The 19,268-nt window shown below is 41.6% G+C and overlaps 1 protein-coding gene and 1 long non-coding RNA gene across 3 annotated transcripts in view; both read right to left on the reverse strand.

The window, feature by feature from the left end:
* The window catches only part of SND1 (staphylococcal nuclease and tudor domain containing 1), a 418,829-nt gene that overhangs the window by 298,488 nt on the left and 101,073 nt on the right, over positions 1-19,268 (reverse strand). The gene's annotated exons all lie outside the window — the stretch shown is intronic.
* Positions 1-19,268, reverse strand: part of LOC149748362 (uncharacterized) — a 61,228-nt gene that overhangs the window by 12,926 nt on the left and 29,034 nt on the right. Inside the window, exon 2 of the long non-coding RNA XR_016394288.1 lies at positions 1-19,268. This exon is cut by the window's left edge and continues 12,926 nt beyond it; it is cut by the window's right edge and continues 8,773 nt beyond it. This is a non-coding gene — a long non-coding RNA (uncharacterized LOC149748362).

Below are 19,268 nucleotides of genomic sequence, written 5' to 3' on the forward strand. Positions count from 1 at the left end.
CCCAAAGCTGATCATTTTCTTTGCATTAACTCAGGGTGAATAATGATCAAAAGGCAACTCGCAGAGACACAGCCTCCAGCTCTGTTTAATGCACAATCCTGTGACAACATTATTAGCAAGAACCATTTCTCTTGCACCAAAATACTGAGTCCAGATGTCAACCTGGTGCCTGGAAAATATGCTGCACAGTGACAGCTGTTTGATGCTTCCATGCTGAATAGCTGCATTCTGACCAGACACATCCTTTAACCAATGAGATATCAGTGCATTCATAAAGAAAACATTACCAAAAAGAACTCTGGCCACCAAAATTAAATTAGCACACACTTCTTTTTTAATCTGCTTAAGTCATAATAAATAAGGGGCAGTTTTGCAGAAAGATGATAAAGGGACTACTGCATTTTATGTAATTAAGCAATAAGCATATAGAAGCAATTAAGTGTAGAGCATGAAATAGCAATAAGCATTCAGCACAACACAAATTACTCAACAGATTCATTTCACCACACTTTTTTTTTTTTAATGGAAAGAACTGGTGACCTAGATAAAGCACTGAATTAAAAAATCAAAAGAATTTGAACAGCAAGATGTAGTGGTTAACGTACAGCCCTTGAGCCAGGCCTGGAGCCTATTCCCAAGGGTTCCACTTGCCAGCTGTTTGACCTTGCACAAGCAACCTGACCTCTCCTTCCAAGTGCAGTTTCCTCACATGCAAAATAAAGGTAATAAAACCCTCACCTCATAGGACCTTGGCTTTGTGAGGAATGAATTAGATAACGCAGGAAAATGCTTACCCAGTGCCTGGCACAGGGAGAAGGGTACAAAATCGTGTGTGCTCTTTATCATTAGTACCAGTTATAACACTATCAAGCCATGTATTTCCCAACCCTGAAGCATGTTTCTTGCTCTGAATTTCACTAGTTCTTTGCTTCTGTGCCTCTAACATTTTTGCTCTACCTTGCATTGTCTTCATTTGTATCACCTTGACTCAACCCACCCCATCAACATCTTTGAACATCCCTCCCCCTCAGTAACTAATATGACATCAAAAAATATTTAAGTTCTATAGTGCTGATAAAGAAATATCTGGGCAATGAATGAATGAAGCGTAAGTGAAATAATTCTGTGGGCTTGAGACCTCATATCCACTGCCTGGCGTCCTGCACTCTGACGATGGTGAGTGGCACAAAGCTGGGAGGCGAGGAGGGCCAGCGGCAGCAAGAGGCCCAAAAGCATTTCCATCTCCCTCCATTCAGAAGGATGCCTCTACATAAATGCTTCAACTCAAAGGAGACACTAATGTGCTTTTGTGGAATTCTGCCAGTCTGACGCATAAATATCCTTATCAGGGAGAGTCAAAAACTATTTAATTCATTACAGGCTGAGAGTTTAAAAAGCAAGGGAGGATTAAGCAATGCACACACCAGTAGTGAGCTACAAAAGGGCACTGTTCCAGTTAATACAGCTGCCTCTGCAGTGGAAGAGGAATAGAGAAGATGCAAGATACATTCATATGGAATTCATATTAAAATATATATACACATATATACAAAGAAAGATTAAAAAAAAAAGTCTGCCAACATTGAGTAAAAAAGGAAAGACATTTCAAAGAACCCTCTCCGTAACAAGATGCATGGAATGAATAGACCTGGACAAGGAATATAAGCTGGTTAGAATATACCTAACAAAATAAATACCAGGCAGGAACTGCCCCCCAAAATAAGTAACCAGAATTAACTGGGTATGTTGCTAGAGAGAAATCAAAACAGCCTTCAGAAGTCAGCCATCACTCGATACCCTAGGGTAGAAAGTCACCCTGTAATGGCACAAAGGATCCAACAGAGCTGGGCAAACATGCTTACAGCCCGCCTTGGACAAATGAGAGCAGGCCTGCCTGACCAGTGCGGACAGTCCACCATCCTGAAAAAGCAGAGTTCAACACTGCCACTTCTGAAAAAACGCTCTAATGCTCCTGGTCCTCTGGAAACCAACCCAAGCCCTCCCTCTTGACCACTGTTAGTTGTGGGTCTGCAGCTGACACGTTTTCACCAGCAGTACCAAGACCTTGTCTATCCCCGTTTCAGTCTCCTTCTGGGATTTACTTCTCCAGGGGCAGTTCCTTATCAACTCCAGATGTGCAATGAAGACAAAGAATTTGCCTCCAATACATATTTAACATACTGGAATACAACCGTTAAGTCTCTCAGAAAGAAAGACAGGGGTTGGGTGGGGTGGAGGTATAGATATAACTTTAAATATTGCTAGCTTTCTATCCCTGTTCCCTCCCAATTCCACTCAGAGAAAGGACTTGATTTTAACCTGGTCCTGACCATCCTGAAGCACTACTTTCTGTTTGTGCAAAATGAAGAGATTTTTCTTCAATAAAGAGACAATAAGAGACAATAGAGAGATTTTTAAGGATAATTTTCACTATACACTATTTTTCTCTCATACTATGACCTTAGACTCTAGTTCCCAGCAAGAGACAACAATTTGCCTCTTGACAAACTGAAATTTTTTTAAACTCCCCTATATTTTATTATACTAGCTTAGAGAATATGAACACCATCTATACAAGTTTGAAACCAGAGAAAAACTATTCCGCCAACAAAACGAATGTTCACACAAAGACATGACACCACCTGCAAATCTTTTAGTTTTATCCTTTTGTTTAAAGTTATTCCTCAAATATCAAGATCATTAAAAAACCTTTGTTCTGTAATAATCCCCAATGATTCCACTCATATGGCCACTAACAAAGCCACCATATAAAATGGGATTATGGATTGCAGATCAAGATGACCCCAGTTGAAATCTTGGTGCCTTTAAAAAAAAAAAAAAAAAGAACCTAGGTAACAAAGAAAATTGGGGGACCATTCTAAGTCACTGAGCATACCCAGGGCATTTATTTGCCCCTCTAATGTCTTTGTAATCCTCTCGTACTAGAGGGGTTATGCTCTGCCTCAAGTTTGTTATGTAGGGAAACTGATACAAAACACACACTTAGGTCCTGAGGGAATGAACAAGGTAGAAAAATAGACAGTGAAAGGACTTAATAAAATCAGAGAATGCGAACACTGACCCAACTCAGGAAAGCTGGAGGGTGTCAGGCTGTTAATGAGGTGCTGAGAGAGAAACAAGGCAGCCCACCTCGGACAACTATTCTAGCTCAGTACCTGTCCCAGATTACGCTATAGCATATTCACTTATTCAATCCAGTTTTACCAACAAATCCTCTTCCATGTTGTTCCTTGAGGCTCTGCAAGGAAGAACGGGTCTGAAGAGGCTGAACGCTCTAGAAAGGAGGCTTTAGATAAAGCCTAGTCTACAAACAATTGTGGTTGTGTTTACTGTCCTTTCCCTTCTCACACCAAAAACCAACACTTGCAGGCCTATAAATTCCAAGTTTTGAAGGCAATTCCAAACATAACACTGAAAAACCATAAACTCCTGTCGATTCCTTAGAATTAGAGAGAAGAGGAAATGGTTGGCATTAAGAACCCTATATGATGTCATCATCATCCAGAATTTGTGTCTTCTTGGTCTCCAGCATTATTCATGGAAGATAGCTAACAGATTTGTTAGAATCATTATTAGAACCTAAGAGTTATTAGAACCTCATTAGCAGAGTCCAATTACAGAGAGAGAACCATGCTCTTTTAGCTGAATATTCATACCAATGGAAAAAAATAGAGCCTTCTTAATCACTTTCATTATCAAAACAAACTCCCTGCTGGAGCCTTTTAACTGGAAGTCAACCATTTTAAAGACATTTGCATTTTATCAAACTATATTGACAGGGCCAATAGAAATAGCTTCTAGCTCCTAGCTTCACATCTCCCAAATATGTGATGACATCTGTAGCGATCCACTGAAAAATAAAATAGGAAGACCAGGATAGGAAGCTAGGCCCCTAGCACACAAGCATCTGGTTGGAAATCTCACTGAGCTGGCAACCTGTCTTTCTCCAATCATCTCTGTTATGTTAAAAAGAGGGAAAGGATAAAGAAGAGAAAGGAAGGGAATCACACCTAGTTTCACAATAAAATGTCCCAAAGATAAAGGGATGTCATTTACTAATAAACGAACAAAAATCAGAAGCAGTACTGATGTGTATGAGGAGATGAATAGGTTTGCATGCTAGACATGTTCTACCCAAGATAAATGTGTCTCTCTCCCTTTCTCTCTTACACACACACGCTCTAAACGTGTAGGGTGCCACAGTGTTATTGCCAGGAGCTATATTTTGCTATTTATAGAGGCTATAAAAGTACTCAGCACTTTACAAACCACAGAACATAGGCACTAGAGCCTGGAGGAGCTCAGCCTAAATTAGACATGGACAGAGTAGTGAGGAAAACAGGAAAATATTTACTTGTACCAAATTCTTGGCAAGAATAGTTCTGGGAGGCAGTAAGAAAGGGACTATTAAGCAGTGATCTGTAGGAGAGTTCACACAAACCAGAATCAACTCATCAGTAATCCAAAACCTTAACTCTTGAAGGCAAAGAGTTGATATCATCATAGCAATTCTATGGCAATTTCCACCTCTGGAATTGTAGTTGTTTAAACATGAATTTTAGTTGTCTAATATATGATGCCAAATTCACCCAAGTAATATTAAAATGTGAACACTGAATAAACATCCAAATATTTAGGCAAGAAAAGAAAAACAAGTCAAAAAATGATCTTATGGCCTGGGTAAACTGCAAACCTAAATTACATTAAATTCAGCTCTTACAAGTGATGGTTACAGAATTTGCATCAACTGAAGAAGTCATCAAGTCCTTTATCCTCCTAGATAAGTGAAAGATCTGGGCTTCTAAAATGTCTATGAAGTATTTTCCAAGAAATAAAGAACTAAAACACAAGAAATTCTCTCCACAGAGAACACAGACATTCACAGTGTACCCTCCCATCACCTCAATGAGCCACAGCTCAGGAAGGCCTCAGACTCACAGGGTTTAAGGGTTTAAGGCTGGACCTTAATTTAGTGTTCTCTACACTTACCAGGGATTCAGCACAATGGACAGTTTACAGCACTGAGTTTTATTACAAAACACTTGATAGTGTCACACAATTTTGTGATGTTATTATTATTCCCACTTCGCAGGGAACTTGAAGGACTTTCTCAAATACACAGCAGGTGTCTGGGAAAGACATGAGCCAGGCCCTCAGAATACCAACCACATATACTTTGTTCATGACCTCTATTCCCAAATAACACCATAACCAGTCAAAACCAGCCAAGTTCATTTTTCTAAAGGTAAAACAGAAGTTCTCAGTAGTTGACTATCACGTAGAAATTAACAATAACCTAAGGAATCCCTCCCACCTCTGAGGTCACTGAGGGCATACACAAGTTTCTTGGTGCTACCTATCTATAAAGTACTAGACAGTCTAATATGTTCATGGTGTGTTCTTAGGTATCATTTGTAGCCAATATTGAAAAGAAATCACCTAACTTATTCTGATGGTCTTTTCATAAATTTCTCTTTAGCCTACCAAAAATTACCAATTCATTGCAAAAAAAAAAAAAAATCAGGCTTCAGTCTCCTCTCATTCATCAACAGTGACATCAGCCCCCTTTCTCTATTCAAGGGGGAAACCATCTGCAATAGTTCTGCCCGATTTCCCCTGGAACTTTAACTTCGACTGCCTGCTTTCTGAACCCTCAGCGATGGGAGCAATTTACTTCCATCAACTTCACCAGTCACTGTTGCAATTTAGCTAAGACATTTCCCAGGGGCCCAAAAGAAAAGGTTCCAATTTGAAAAAGTCACATCTGATCCTACAAACCAGTCCTGGAAACATCATTTGGTACCAACAGATTATTTTTTCTGATCCCAAATTCTTCACTTTGACACAGAAATGCAACAAGGAAATAAGGAGAGGATTTTCCGAGAATTCTCTCAAATATATAAACATTAAAAGACATTCTAGGGGGCTTCCCTGGTGGCGCAGTGGTTGAGAGTCCGCCTGCCGATGCAGGGGACGCGGGTTCGTGCCCCGGTCCGGGAGGATCCCGCGTGCCACAAGGTGGCTGGGCCCGTGGGCCATGGCCGCTGAGCCTGCGGATCCGGAGCCTGTTGCTCCGCGGCGGGAGAGGCCACAACAGTGAGAAGCCCGCGTACCGCAAAAAAAAAAAAAAAAAAAAGACATTCTGGGGATTTCCCTGGCAGTCCAGTGGTTAGGACTTCACCTTCCAATGCAGGGGGTGCAGGTTCGATCCCTGGTCAGGGAGTTAAGATCCCACATGCCTCAAGGCCAAAATACCAAAACATGAAACAGAAGAAATATTGTAACAAATTCAATAAAGATTTTAAAAATGGTCCCCATCAAAAAAAAAATCTTTAAAAAAAAAATAGACATTCTCATAAAAACCACAGCCTGACTCCATGCATGTTAAGGTTCTGCTTTGCTTTGGTTTTGTTATTTGACTCTACACCAAGCAAACTGAAGATGGTGGCCCAGGGCAGAGGAAGCCCTTGGCAGCATCTGCAATACAGCAACATCAGAAACCCAGTGAGGATGTGAAGTTCCTTCCAGAGTTAAGGACCATGAAAAGCCAAATCGCCCTATTAAAGTATTTCACACAAGGGCACACACATTGCACCTACTCAGTGGAGTTAACCAAAAGCAATGTGAAAGTACACATTACGTGGAAATTGGCAAAAGGGTGGGAGAGAGCTCTAGCAAAAGAAATGAAACACTTTATATCAATAGGTAAAAAGTTAGCTGCTACCTTCGTTACTGTTGCAAAAGCCATAGTGTTCAGATTGGAATTAAGTCTTATCCCATAAATAATTTTATCATTATCTGAAATTAGACTTAATAGGCCTTGACAACGTATTTTAGTAGGTCTCAATCTGCTTTTCTAGGATACTGGTACTTCTCAAACAATGTAGAAAAAGTGTCATCACCACTAAAAATGTTACCAAAAATTAACTTAGTAACTATAATAGTCTCAGTTTGAGATTTTTGTCCATAAATTTTTCTTTAATAAAAAAGTGTGTTTATTATCAAATGTCAAACAGCAATAGATCAACGAACCAATATTAACTTAATATTGCTATTACTATTAATTACTATGAACAGAATGCATACTTTGGTGCACACATATGCTTGATTTTACATAACTTACATAAAGTGTGTTCTCTACTTGGAGAATTATCCCAAATCAAAATGATGGTATTAAATATTCCTATGTACTATGAGTTCCAGAAGGTTTGTCACCTGAATATGTTTGGAAGCCAGTGCTATATTTATAAAACTTAATGGTAGCAGGGTCCCACGTGTTTAGGAAAAAAAGCTCACATTAGATATTAAACAAGGGACTCAACAAGGTAACACGATTCTAGAGTCATTATTTCTCTTCTCTGACAATAGGGGTAGGCTAAAGATTCCAGGGATTTCTTATCTTCCCCAAGTATAACTGGAGAAGGCATTTGCTCTTTCGGGCTATTACTTTCAACTAAGTTTCAACAGTAAGTGAACAAAGTTAAGTGGACTGTCAGAAGATACTGATTTACAGATGATACTTTTACTTTATCAACAGTACCACCCACAATCTATAGCCACACACACTTCAAGCCAAAAGATTTTCTGCAAGGTTCAGGTAGTACAATCAATGTGATTTCCAGTGTTACTCTGGAAATACTGTTGTTTTAGAGCAGCGGTTCTCAAAATGTAGACCAAAGACCCCTGGGGCTCCTCTCTTTTCCTCCGTCTCCAACTACTTGTGTGTGAGGCTAGAATTGCTTTAAAATGTCAACCAAAACAACATATCAAAACAAAGAAAATGCAGAAGCAGATAGGATTCCAGCTGTCTTCTATTAAGTCACACAGTAAACAGATTTGCATAAAAATGTAATGTGTCTCTCCTCATTTTATGGAAAACAGTTATTTCTCATAAAACTTATGTTAACATATAATGGGCTTTTTAATGAATTAAGTATTTTTAAATGTCAGTTTTCATTGCTAGTTATGTACTGAATGTATCAACAGATATAAAATAAACAACAGCTTTTTGGGCCCTCAATATATTAATACATAGGAGCCTTCAAACCAAAAAGGTTGAGAACCACTTTTTTAGGGGAACTCAAAGATTAAACTAGTTACTGACAGCATAAAAATGGCCCAATGCAGGAGAGCCTTAATGTGAAGCTCCCTCATCAAAAATCTTTTAAATAGAAGAGTCTTTCTACATAGACAAATCTAGTAAAAAGAAATCCTTCAGGGAAATCAAAACGAAAAAGTTCACCTTACTCTTTGTCCAAACAATTATTTAACGCTGCTCTAAAAACAGATCCCTTTTGGTCTCACCCTATGCTCAGGTTCTTGTACAATTATAATAGAACAAATAGAACAATCTTTGCCTTTTTGATCACTTAACATTGTATCCTAATCTTCCCAGTAGAAATATAATCTTTATAATTTTGATAGATACAGAATTAGAATGCATAGTTATATACAAATATGAAAATTCAAACTGTACACTTAAGATTTTACTGAAAGTAATAATTCAATTTATAAAACTTTTTAGTCCAGTGGTTGGGACTTCACCTTCCAATCCAGGGGGTGTGTGTTCAACCCCTGGTCGGGGAGCTAGGATCCCACATGCCTCACAGTCAAGAAATCAAAACACGGAACAGAAGCAATATTGTAACAAATGCAATAAAGACTTTAAATATGGTCCACATAAAAAAAAAAACACTTTAAAAAAATTTTAATGGACCATTGATATTCAAGAATTTACTTAAGCTAGCCTCTATTTCTGGCTAGACTATTTCTACTTTTTCTGAGGGATTGTGCTACAGTGAACATCTTCAGATACAAAGCTCGACTCTTCCTTTAAGCCCTTTCCTTAAATAGAGCTTTAAGAGGTTGACGACTCTGATACAGATTATGCACATTTTATGAAGCCACCACATCTTGAGCCAGTTTGACTGCTTGGTCCCAAGAGCAAAGGATATTACGCCACTGCATATCCAATTTCTTTCACCATTATTCCTTGAAAATAAAGAGGATTTTATAAACGTGAAACCACCGTAAGTTCAATTTAGAAGTTGCTTAAGAGTGTCAACCTTTCTGCGGATGAGAGTCAGCATCATGGGTCAGCCTGATGTGGAGTTCCGTCTGAGCAGCAGACAAAGTCTAAGGCAAAGTCTTCTCTCTGCCAGACTAAGCTGCCTGATACATCTACATTACTGGTATGAGCTAAGATGTCCCCCCAGATTCTTATGTTGAACCTCAGAATGTGACTCTATTTGAAGATAATTACCTCTTAAAAGGGCCTAAGTTAATGACAGTACCTAGGGTGGGCACTCATCTGATCTGACTGATGTCAGCGTAAGAGGTGAGAAGCACACACATACAGAGGGATGACCATATGAAGAGGAATCAAGACGGCAGCCACCTGCAAGCTAGGGAGAGAGGCCTCGAAGAAACCACCACCAACACCAACCTTGGATCTGGAACTTCCAGCCTCCAGAACAGTGAGAAAATAAATGTATTGTTTAAGCCATCTAGTCTGTGGTATATTATGGCAGCGCTAGCAAACTAAGTTAGCAGTCCGATCCCTAAGGACATTTCCATGCTCCTCCCGATCTACTCCAAACCCTTCCATTTACAGATAATGGAACCAAGCTCGATGAGGTTAGGTTTCACCTGAGACTGCAAAGCAAGTGGAAGATCAAGAGAATCTAGATCTCTTCTCACACCAAAGCGCTTTCCACTATCCTAAAAGAATAATTAGGAGACTCCTAGATAGTTCTGAGCACTAATATCAAAGGTCTGCAATTCAATCCTAAATCAGTTTCTGGAACACAATTCTTGAGGACACTCAAAAACAGCCAATAGTTTTTAACAACAACAACATATCCAGGTGCAAGCCTCTGCAGAATACTACAGCAACCATACCTGCTACACAAAAGCTGTGCTTTCAAAGAAAAACTGAAATAGGATAATTTAAAAGAGACATGAGGGCTTTGAACAATTAAGAGGAAGGACTTGCTTTTGGCAGGGAGGTGAAGCTAATTTTAACAGCAGGGGAAAATGGATGTTGAATAAGGTCAAACAGCTAGTAAGACCAGATAGATCCTAGTTTTGAACCATGGATGAAGAAATTCAATCAAAAAGCTAAAGACTTAGGGACTTCCCTGGTGGCGCAGTGGTTAAGAATCCACCTTCCAATGCAGGGGACACGGGTTTGAGCCCTGGTCCAGGAAGATCCCACGTGCCACGGAGCGACTAAGCCCGTGCGCCACAACTACTGAGCCTGAGCTCTAGAGCCCACGAGCCACAACTACTGAAGCCCGTGCGCCTAGAGCCCATGCTCCGCAACGAGAAGCCACCGCAAGGAGAAGCCCTCGCACCACAATGAAGAGTAGCTCCCGCTCCACAACTAGAGAAAGCCCACACGCAGCAACGAAGACCCAATGCAGCCAAAAAAATAAAAACAAAATAATGAAATTAAAAATTTAAAAAAAAAGCTAAAGACTTAAAGTTCCAGTTGACAACCTAATAGAATGGAAGAGGCTGCTTGCTGAGTGTAACAGGAAGAGTTTAAACATGACTATGTATTCCAGATGTTTATGTCTCTGTACATCATCTGTCCTTAGCATGTTATTTCTTCGTTTAGCTTTCCTCCCTTAGTTGAGACTTTCTCAGCCAAATGAGAAAGTAAAGGGCCCCAGATGAGCTGGTGGCCAGAGCTTTCCCACCTTGAAATTCACCAAAAATAATCCACAAAACTACAGCTGGTCAAATGATAGATAAGCATGGACAGCATTAGTTATTAACCCCTCTAGTCTAGGAATTTGCTTTATAAAGGAATTTACATACAAATGTTAAAAGCACTTTCCTCCCCCTTTCCTCCCCCAAATCCTTCACCCCTCACAAAAAAAAATCTGTTTGGGGATGATTAACTTAGTTGAAGTAAGGGACAGTGAGTTGTAATTAGAGGCAGGCAAAATATTCAGGTTCTTCACCACGCTAATCTTACACTTGATGGCCAAAATGGTAGTGGCAGGCGGCCTAGAAAACCATATGGAGATAAGATGAAAACAGTGATTTCCAGAAGTCCTCGTTAAGGTATACACGGAGAGCAACCACATGAAATCTATCTTTGAAATCTTCCTGTACTTTTTAAAATGTGATCTAAAAATTATATTGTGCTATGAACACACTGTGACGACATACAAATTTGTTCAGAAGACAGTTTGCAATTACAATGCAGTTTCTAGTTCATCGAGTCCATATTGTTACAATATCAGCAATTAGTAAATGCCTAGACACACAGTAGAGTTTGAATGCTTGAAAGGTATGAAGAAACAACCAAAGGGGGAAGCTGTTAGACAAAAAGCTAGCACTTCAAAGAACTATTGAATACAGAGATAATTAGGTTAAAATTTTGGAGAGGCTTGTCCCTTAACAGCAAAAAGAAGACAGAATGATGAAACATAGCAGAGAGGTGCCTTTTGAGACTCTTACATAAAAGTTATACGTTAAGCTCTTTACTAATTTTTCTCATTAGTCATATATGCACATAGATGACTGTCCTAGGCAAAGGTAGAAAAGTTCAAAATTAATAGTGCTAAAGTCAAACAAATACTTTCCCCTTAATTAGCTATAAGCAGGGGATCAGATTTCTCTAGAAAGGAATGTTTGTTAAATAAAGGTCTCCTATGCATTGTCTTATTCAACCTCATTTACTACACAACAACCAGGCATCGAAACGCCTATCTTCTTACAGATGCAGAAACAGATTTAGTGGTGGGCTGGTTTCAGGCACCAACTAGCCTGCCTACTCCCTTCAAGTCCATTCCTCTTCCATTCAGCATCAGGTCTCTGAAGTAATAAATAAGTAGGGCAAATTAACGAAGCTGTAAAGTAAAAAAAAAAAAAAAAAAAAAAAAACCTCAGATCCATCTACATTCATCTGCCCTGTGACCCAACAAAAGCATTCCTAGGTATACAGGAGAAACAGATGTGCATGTCCACCAACCACATATACAGGAATGTTTATCAGCATCTTTATCATAATAGCTCCAAGCTGCAAACAATCTAACTGTCCAGTAAGAGAATGGATAAACAAAGCATAGTTAATTCATACAACAGATTATACACAAAAATCTTATAGGCATAATGTTGCATGAAAAAAGCCAAACACAAAAGGGTACTTAATGTATGATTACATTTAGTGAAGTTCAAGAACAGGCACAGCTAACCAGTATTGATTAGAATAGTGGTTACCTCAAGACAAAAAACACTGTCTGGGAATAGGCACTTTCTGGGATGCTAAAATATTCTCTATGTTGATCTGGGTGGTAGGTACATGAGGGTGTACATACCTAAAAATTCATCGAGCTGTACACTTAAGGTTATTGCATCTTATACACATGACTGGGTGTTTAACTTCAATAAAAAGTTTTCTTTAAAAAAGCTTTCAGGGGCTTCCCTGGTGGCACAGTGGTTGAGAGTCCGCCTGCCGATGCAGAGGACATGGGCTCATGCCCTGGTCCAGGAAGATCCCACATGCCACGGAGCGGCTGGGCCCGTGAGCCATGCCATGGCCGCTGAGCCTGCGCGTCCAGAGCCTGTGCTCTGCAACGGGAGAGGCCACAACAGTGAGAGGCCCGCATACCCCCCAAAAAAACAACAAGCAAAAAAGCTTTCAGGGGCTTCCCTGGTGGCACAGTGGTTAAGAATCTTCCTGCCGATGCAGGGGACACGGGTTCGAGCCGCGGTCCGGGAAGATCCCACATGCCGCGGAGCAGCTAAAGCCGTGCGCCACAACTACTGAAGCCCGCGCACCTAGAGCCTGTGCTCCGCAACAAGAGGAGCCACCGCAATGAGAAGCCCACGCACCACAATGAAGAATAGCCCCTGCTCGCCACAGCTAGAGAAAGCCCACGCACAGCAAAGACCCAACGCAGCCAAAAATTAAAAATAATTTTTTAAAAAAGCTTTCAGAAAGTGGCAAAGATAGGCAAAGTAATACCATTTGCATTTAAATGAAGAATAACTTATTGTACTCGAAGTATAATAGGGAAGAACCTTCGTATTCTATTACAAGTTAATCACTCAACAGGTACTGCCTATTCTCAAATTATACATAGGCCCATCTCTGGGAAGCCTGCCTCCCAGGTAATGAGTGTTAAGCTAACATACCTTTGGTATGGCTCACAAGAAACATTCTGACCATGCCCACCTGTGAATGGCTGCAGGAAAGAAGAAATTAACACATCCCCTCCAGAGTCTGGCGGGAAGCAGGATATTTCCCCCCTCCCCTTTTAGTATAAAAGAAGCCTAAATACTAACTCGGGGAAGATGGTTCTTTGGAACACTAGTCCACCCATCTTTTCAGTCTGCTGGCTTTCTGAATAAAGTCGTTATTCTTTCCCCCAACAACCCATCTCTCAGTTTACTGACCTACCATGCAGCGAGCAGTATGAGCTTGGACTTGGTAACAGGAGTAGAATCTGAAAATTACTTGATATTTGTACCATTATGTAAATATACTGTTATTTCTGGTAGCAGCTGGCAATTCTACCTCTTAGAAAATTAAGCTGTATATCTAATTTGTTTGGGGGCAAGCAAAAAAGTTGGAGAAGCCCAGATTTTATGTTGCCACTGTACCTGGGAGGAGATAAGCCTTGGAGGGCAAGACTCTCAAGAGGAATGGCTAAAGCAGAGACTGGTGGTAAGTAAAATTGAAGACATGCAGGTCTAAGATACAAGGGGCAGGGGCAGGACACTGGAAGAACTAGGGGCTCTACACTCTGGGAACACAGCTTCTGCTTCAGAAGAATAAAGACAAAATGGGAAACACCAACTAGAATTCTCTAGTTTGTGATTTTTTTTTTTTTTTTACATTATACAAAATGTACTTACAGAACTTACCTGCTATCACCCCCTGCCCTGTGCCAATCTGCTTTAAAACAATACACAGGTCTGAAGTATATAATAAGCTGCTCTGAAAGCAGATGTTGTGAGGGAGGCACCAGGGAGAGAGGAAAGGAGGGCGAACAGGCAGCAACGTCACAATTGTTGGGGTGCAAACAGTGAATAATCCCCAAAGTGTGATACATAAGGTTGACATTATTAGGGCAGAAAGCCTCAATCACTTGCTGCTTTAGATTTACAATGATTTATTAAGTGATTTTTTTTTTTGATGCCAGTGCTCTAAATTCTTGAGTGCCTGCTGCATTAACCTAGCACAGTTCATAGCCTGCGCTCTAAATGTCTGGATGTTGGTAGGCTACACAAGTGATAGGGACCTGCTACGTTGCTACATTCCTTACCCAAGGTCCTGAAAGGAGAGGCCACTGTCACTGTCTCTGAAGCTCTGCAATATAACCACGCTTGCTGAAGTTACCCCACTATCCGTGTACTCTGACAGATTCTGAAACCCCCTGGTTCTTATGCTGGATCATTTTCCATGCTGGGAACACATCTCTCAGAAGCCAAAAATCAGATTACACAGAGTTCATAGGAAACCTCTTCCTTATCTGCCTAAACTAACCCTTTCTCTTGGATGATGCATTCCTTTCATAAACACGGTTAATCAATTCTAGTCAGCAATCCAAGGTTCAACTGCCTCAAACTGTCAAGTTTATATATAAGAATATGAGAATTTGACATTAAAATACTGCAGATCAGAGGCCACAGAAATACAATCCATCTCCCCATAGGCTCCAGCACTCTCCCAACTGAAGACCAAAACTCCAGACAGGTTTAAGACAAAAGCTCCTCTGGTTCTAATTGGTTTGTAAAAAACAAAAGTTTATCTACTGCCCACCAGCATCTATTAGCTCTGATACTTCAAAGCCTGATACAATGGCTCATTTGATTTGAAGCTCTATAAATCCCTGAACATTTCTATGTATTTTTCCATTCAAATTCAAATGAGTATTATTTTATTAAGCACAAATGGAAATACCAAACTTTTTTTCAAAATGAATAGGCTGTTCCCATTACCAAACCCAGAGGATGAGTATTTGTGGGGTTGGATACTCCCGTATGTGTGTATAATCCTCCTACATTCATATAGCGCTGCAATCCCATTAGCAGCAGGCTTAAATTAATAAAATTGTTTGTCTTGTCAGCTTGTGTTACACGTTGTACAAACTTGTTAGATAATCAGCAGAGGCCTGACAATTCATTATCCTACAGGGAGCCAGTCTGAAACCTGCAGCTTCCGCGCTCAGACGGAGCCACCACATCAAATGAGAGCAGCGTCTGCAGACAGCTGCTGCACACTCTGAAGGGCACAGACACAGAAACTCTGCACACGGCCTACCGTTCACCAGCAGCCAAAGAGATTTTCTATTTCACTCCCAGATACAGAGCACCTACGGCTGCCAGGCATCCGCAGGATCGCCTTCTGAGAAATCTCTGAAACAAGACAGATTCGACTTTTTTCTGGTCCTCAGACTGACTGGCAAGGGTTAAAACTGTGGTCAGATTTTACAGGGTGTTTTAACATCAGTGCTTGGCTCATACTAAACCACCAAATGTTACTCTTCTCCAGCAAAGATGAGGGAGGGGGAGGCGGTGAACCCCGCCTGAACAGCAGAAGGTCCTTTCGGTTTCGCTTCCATCAGATGCCTCCACAGGGCAAATGCACACAAGTAGGCATTTAGTTGTCAGTCCATCGGCTGTGGCAACACGAGGTGTCACTCTTCTCGGGCTCCGTGTTACCCAATGCAAGCAATGCTGCACTGAATTAAGTTAGCAGGAACTTACTTGGGTATCTCTGGTGAAAGGAAGTAGATGTCAGGTGCAGAGTATACTTCTTGGCATCACTTATCCAAAATACAAGTTGGTGGCAGATGGAAGACTGTATTCCAGTTGCTTTTTGTAGCCTACAGAGATCATCCCTACAACTCAGCCCCAGAGCTAAGAACAGCTATGCAAATCGGAACAAGCCCGTGGACCCCAAGGAATTTATTCAGGTCTAAAAGAAATGAAGCTTTGAGGAAAGTGAAAATGCTAATGAAAATAAGACCCACAACTTGAATACTATTTTCCCTTAGGCTTTTAATGCTTACCATTACTGACCCATCAGACCAGTGAAAGTTTTGCAGGCCAAAAAGTTTTCCCAAAGTGAAGAATTATGGGTTTCCCATTTGGGGCTGCAGAAATCTGGCCATCCAACAAGTCTGTGGTTCTGTTTCAGAATAGTGTCCCTTTCTCTCTGGGAGAGGATAATAATCTCCTACCTCGCCATCAGGCTTGGCCATGTGGTTTATAACGCCCTTCCCCACAGAAGGCTTACTTACACACATGGCTGTTCTGGTGAACTTGGGGGGGGCTAGTTAAATCGCAATGAGTCAGTGCTTGATTGCCATGAGGTCTCTTTTCCCTCCGATATGATATTGGTAAAATCCCAGATAATGAATGATCCTTCAGCCTGATTCATAGCCATAGCCTACCTATGATGGATGGATGTATGAATGAGAAATAAACCTCTATTATTGTAAGCTACTGAGCTTTTGCTACTGAAACAGAATTTAGCTTAAGTGGACCAAATAAAAGCTATAGGAAATTTGGTCCCAGCAAGGATACTGATGCTACAGTGAAAAGCAACAAAACATCCAGAGAGGCAGAATAGAATCTTCCACAGAATGATGGCTCACTTTAGGAAAGCAAAATTCTTTTACTCCACCTGACCTCCTCAACCGGAGTCCCATTTTCACTCAAGAAGATAATCTATACAATTCCAACAGTGAAATCATTTTCTGTCCTCAAAACAGAAAATACCGTGGCACAAAATGACATCACATTCAGAGTGTCTAGTATCTATTTCATCTTTCTCTGCTTCCTATCTTGCTGTAAGGCTGCTAGATACAATTCACTTCTAACTGATAATCTACTTTGGGCTAAGTGTGAATAAAATATAAACAAATAGGCTCTGAGCTGTCAAGGGGGCTCTATTGAAAGTTAATTTTTAGGAAGACAACTAATTTTGGCTCTTCAGCAGTCAAAATTCTACCTTCTCACCATGATCTGGATGGTGAGGTACGACAAAGAGGTGACCATTTTAGCAGGATTCAATTGGCACAAAACTGTATTCGCTGGGCAGAGTTCAAAGATATAATAATAAGAGTTAAAGTACATTTCAGTGCCAAAAAAATTCTTCAGGGTCCTAAGAAGGCAGGATACAACAAACAGTACCTTAATGAACATAGCGATGAAGGAAGGAAAATCCACAGACCAAACTGTTCCACTTTACTTTGCTTATACATTTTGTGTTTTCTGCCAAAGAATCAGAAGAATACGTCCAGGCACCCTAGGGGAGCCTGTGTTGTCCTGCCCTCATTCCAGCCCTGTTTTACAACCAATAATCAGAATAAGCAAGGCTTTAGTTGGAGGCAGGGGTGTGGGAGTTTGGGGTGGGGGTGGGTGGCGACTTTTTCAATTTAAAAAGAGAAACATCAATTTTCATGCCCAGCACACCTACATACAACATCTGGCTACCAGCATCCAAGGCTCCAATGGGCCTGTTGTACACGGCCTCTGCTCTTGGAGAGATTCAAGAATACTGTTTCCTGGGCTTCCCTGGCGGCGCAGTGGTTGAGAGTCCGCCTGCCGATGCAGGGGACATGCGTTCGTGCTCCGGTCCGGGAAGATCCCACACGGCACGGAGCGGCTGGGCCCGTGAGCCATGGCCGCTGAGCCTGCGCGTCCGGAGCCTGTGCTCCGCAACGGGAGAGGCCACAACAGTGAGAGGACTGCGTACCACAAAAAAAAAAAAAAAAAAAAAATACTGTTTCCTATTATCATTACGGCTGTTAGTAAAAAATTCCACTCAGATTACCCTCCCCAAAGCACAAAGTACTCCAGTAAGAATTTGAAACAGGTCGTTCTGAACCCAGCCCCTTCTACACGAGGCTCTGAGCAAGACACTTGACAGGATTCATTATCCAGGAGGAGGCACTGAACCTCTGGCCCGCTGCAGCCCTGAAGAGGGCTGCTATCTGTCCCTTAAAACAGCTGGGTGTGAGTTAAGACCACTGGGTCAATACCATGTTTGTCTGCAAGCTGCCAAGGCACATAAACAGGAGTTCAGAGGGGAAAAGCACCCAGCACCTGATCAATGGCAAGCCAGCTGTCTTCGAAGAGCCACTCCCGAGACAGGAGCGGAAGCAAAGGAGGCCAAGTCAGAGGCCAAAGCCCAACGGCGGGCCCACAGACTTCCGCCCCCTGGCTAGATCTCTCACCTGCTACCTGTTTTTGTGTGGCCTGTCAGCTGAAAATGGTTTTTATATTTGTGAGGGAAAAGTCAAAGAGGACTATCTGAGGACAAGTGAAAATTCTATGAAATTCAGATTTCAGTGTTCATAAATAAAGTTTTGTTGGAACCTAGCCACGGCCATCATTTAGGTGGTGTCTCTGGCTCGTTTCAGCTACAACAGCAGAGCTGATAGCTGTGACAGAGACTGCATGGCCTGCAAAGCTTAATATTTACTAAAAATATTACTATCTGGCCCCTAACAGAAAATTTTAAAGTGTGCCAATCCCTGCCTTTGCTCTCTAAATTCCCCTTCTGCTTCCCCCCGGGGAAATAGAGTGTACAAGCCCAGCGCTCACCACTGGAACCACCAAGGAACACAGCAGAGCAGCCTGTCTGGCAGCGAGGGGCTGGCTGGGACTCCTGAGGACAGTGGGCAGATTCATCTTTAGATTCCCCATGCCTGGCACACGAAAGGTGTTTAATAAATGCGTGTCACTGACTGGCTTGTGAACCTAAGCATTATGATGGTTCCACAACAAACTCATCACACAGGGTTTATCGACACAGCCACCCCCTCCAAATTTCTACCCGCTAGTTTTTAGAAACCACAAGACACCAAGAAAGCTGAATGAAAACCACTCTCAATTTACATGGAGACCAGCATGCCCAGTACCATTCCTGCTGGAATCAACTCTTCGGCTCTATTAGGGAGACAATCTCCTAGGACGCTGACAGAAAGGAGGAGATAAGAAGGCAAGGCTGAATGCTACCTCTAACAATATGGCTGGCTCGGCTCCATCGATCAGATAGTCACACAGCAGTGAGCAGAAAGGAAAGCGAGCGGGGCAAACGCCAGCCGTACACTCGGATGCTACTTGTGATTCAGGCGACAGCTGCACACTGAGTAATGCTCCCACAAGCAGTCGGCTGGGGAAGTGCCGGGCCTCACTAAGAGCTCCGGCTGCAAACCCACGCACGCTCTTTGGACAGCCAATTGCCCGTGACCAGGCCAGTGTCCAGAGGGTGC

The sequence above is a fragment of the Delphinapterus leucas genome, chromosome 9 (genome assembly GCF_059928025.1).
Source record: "Delphinapterus leucas isolate spDelLeu-1000000601 "Yukka" chromosome 9, BTC_Dleu_Yukka2, whole genome shotgun sequence".
NCBI lineage: Eukaryota > Metazoa > Chordata > Mammalia > Artiodactyla > Monodontidae > Delphinapterus > Delphinapterus leucas.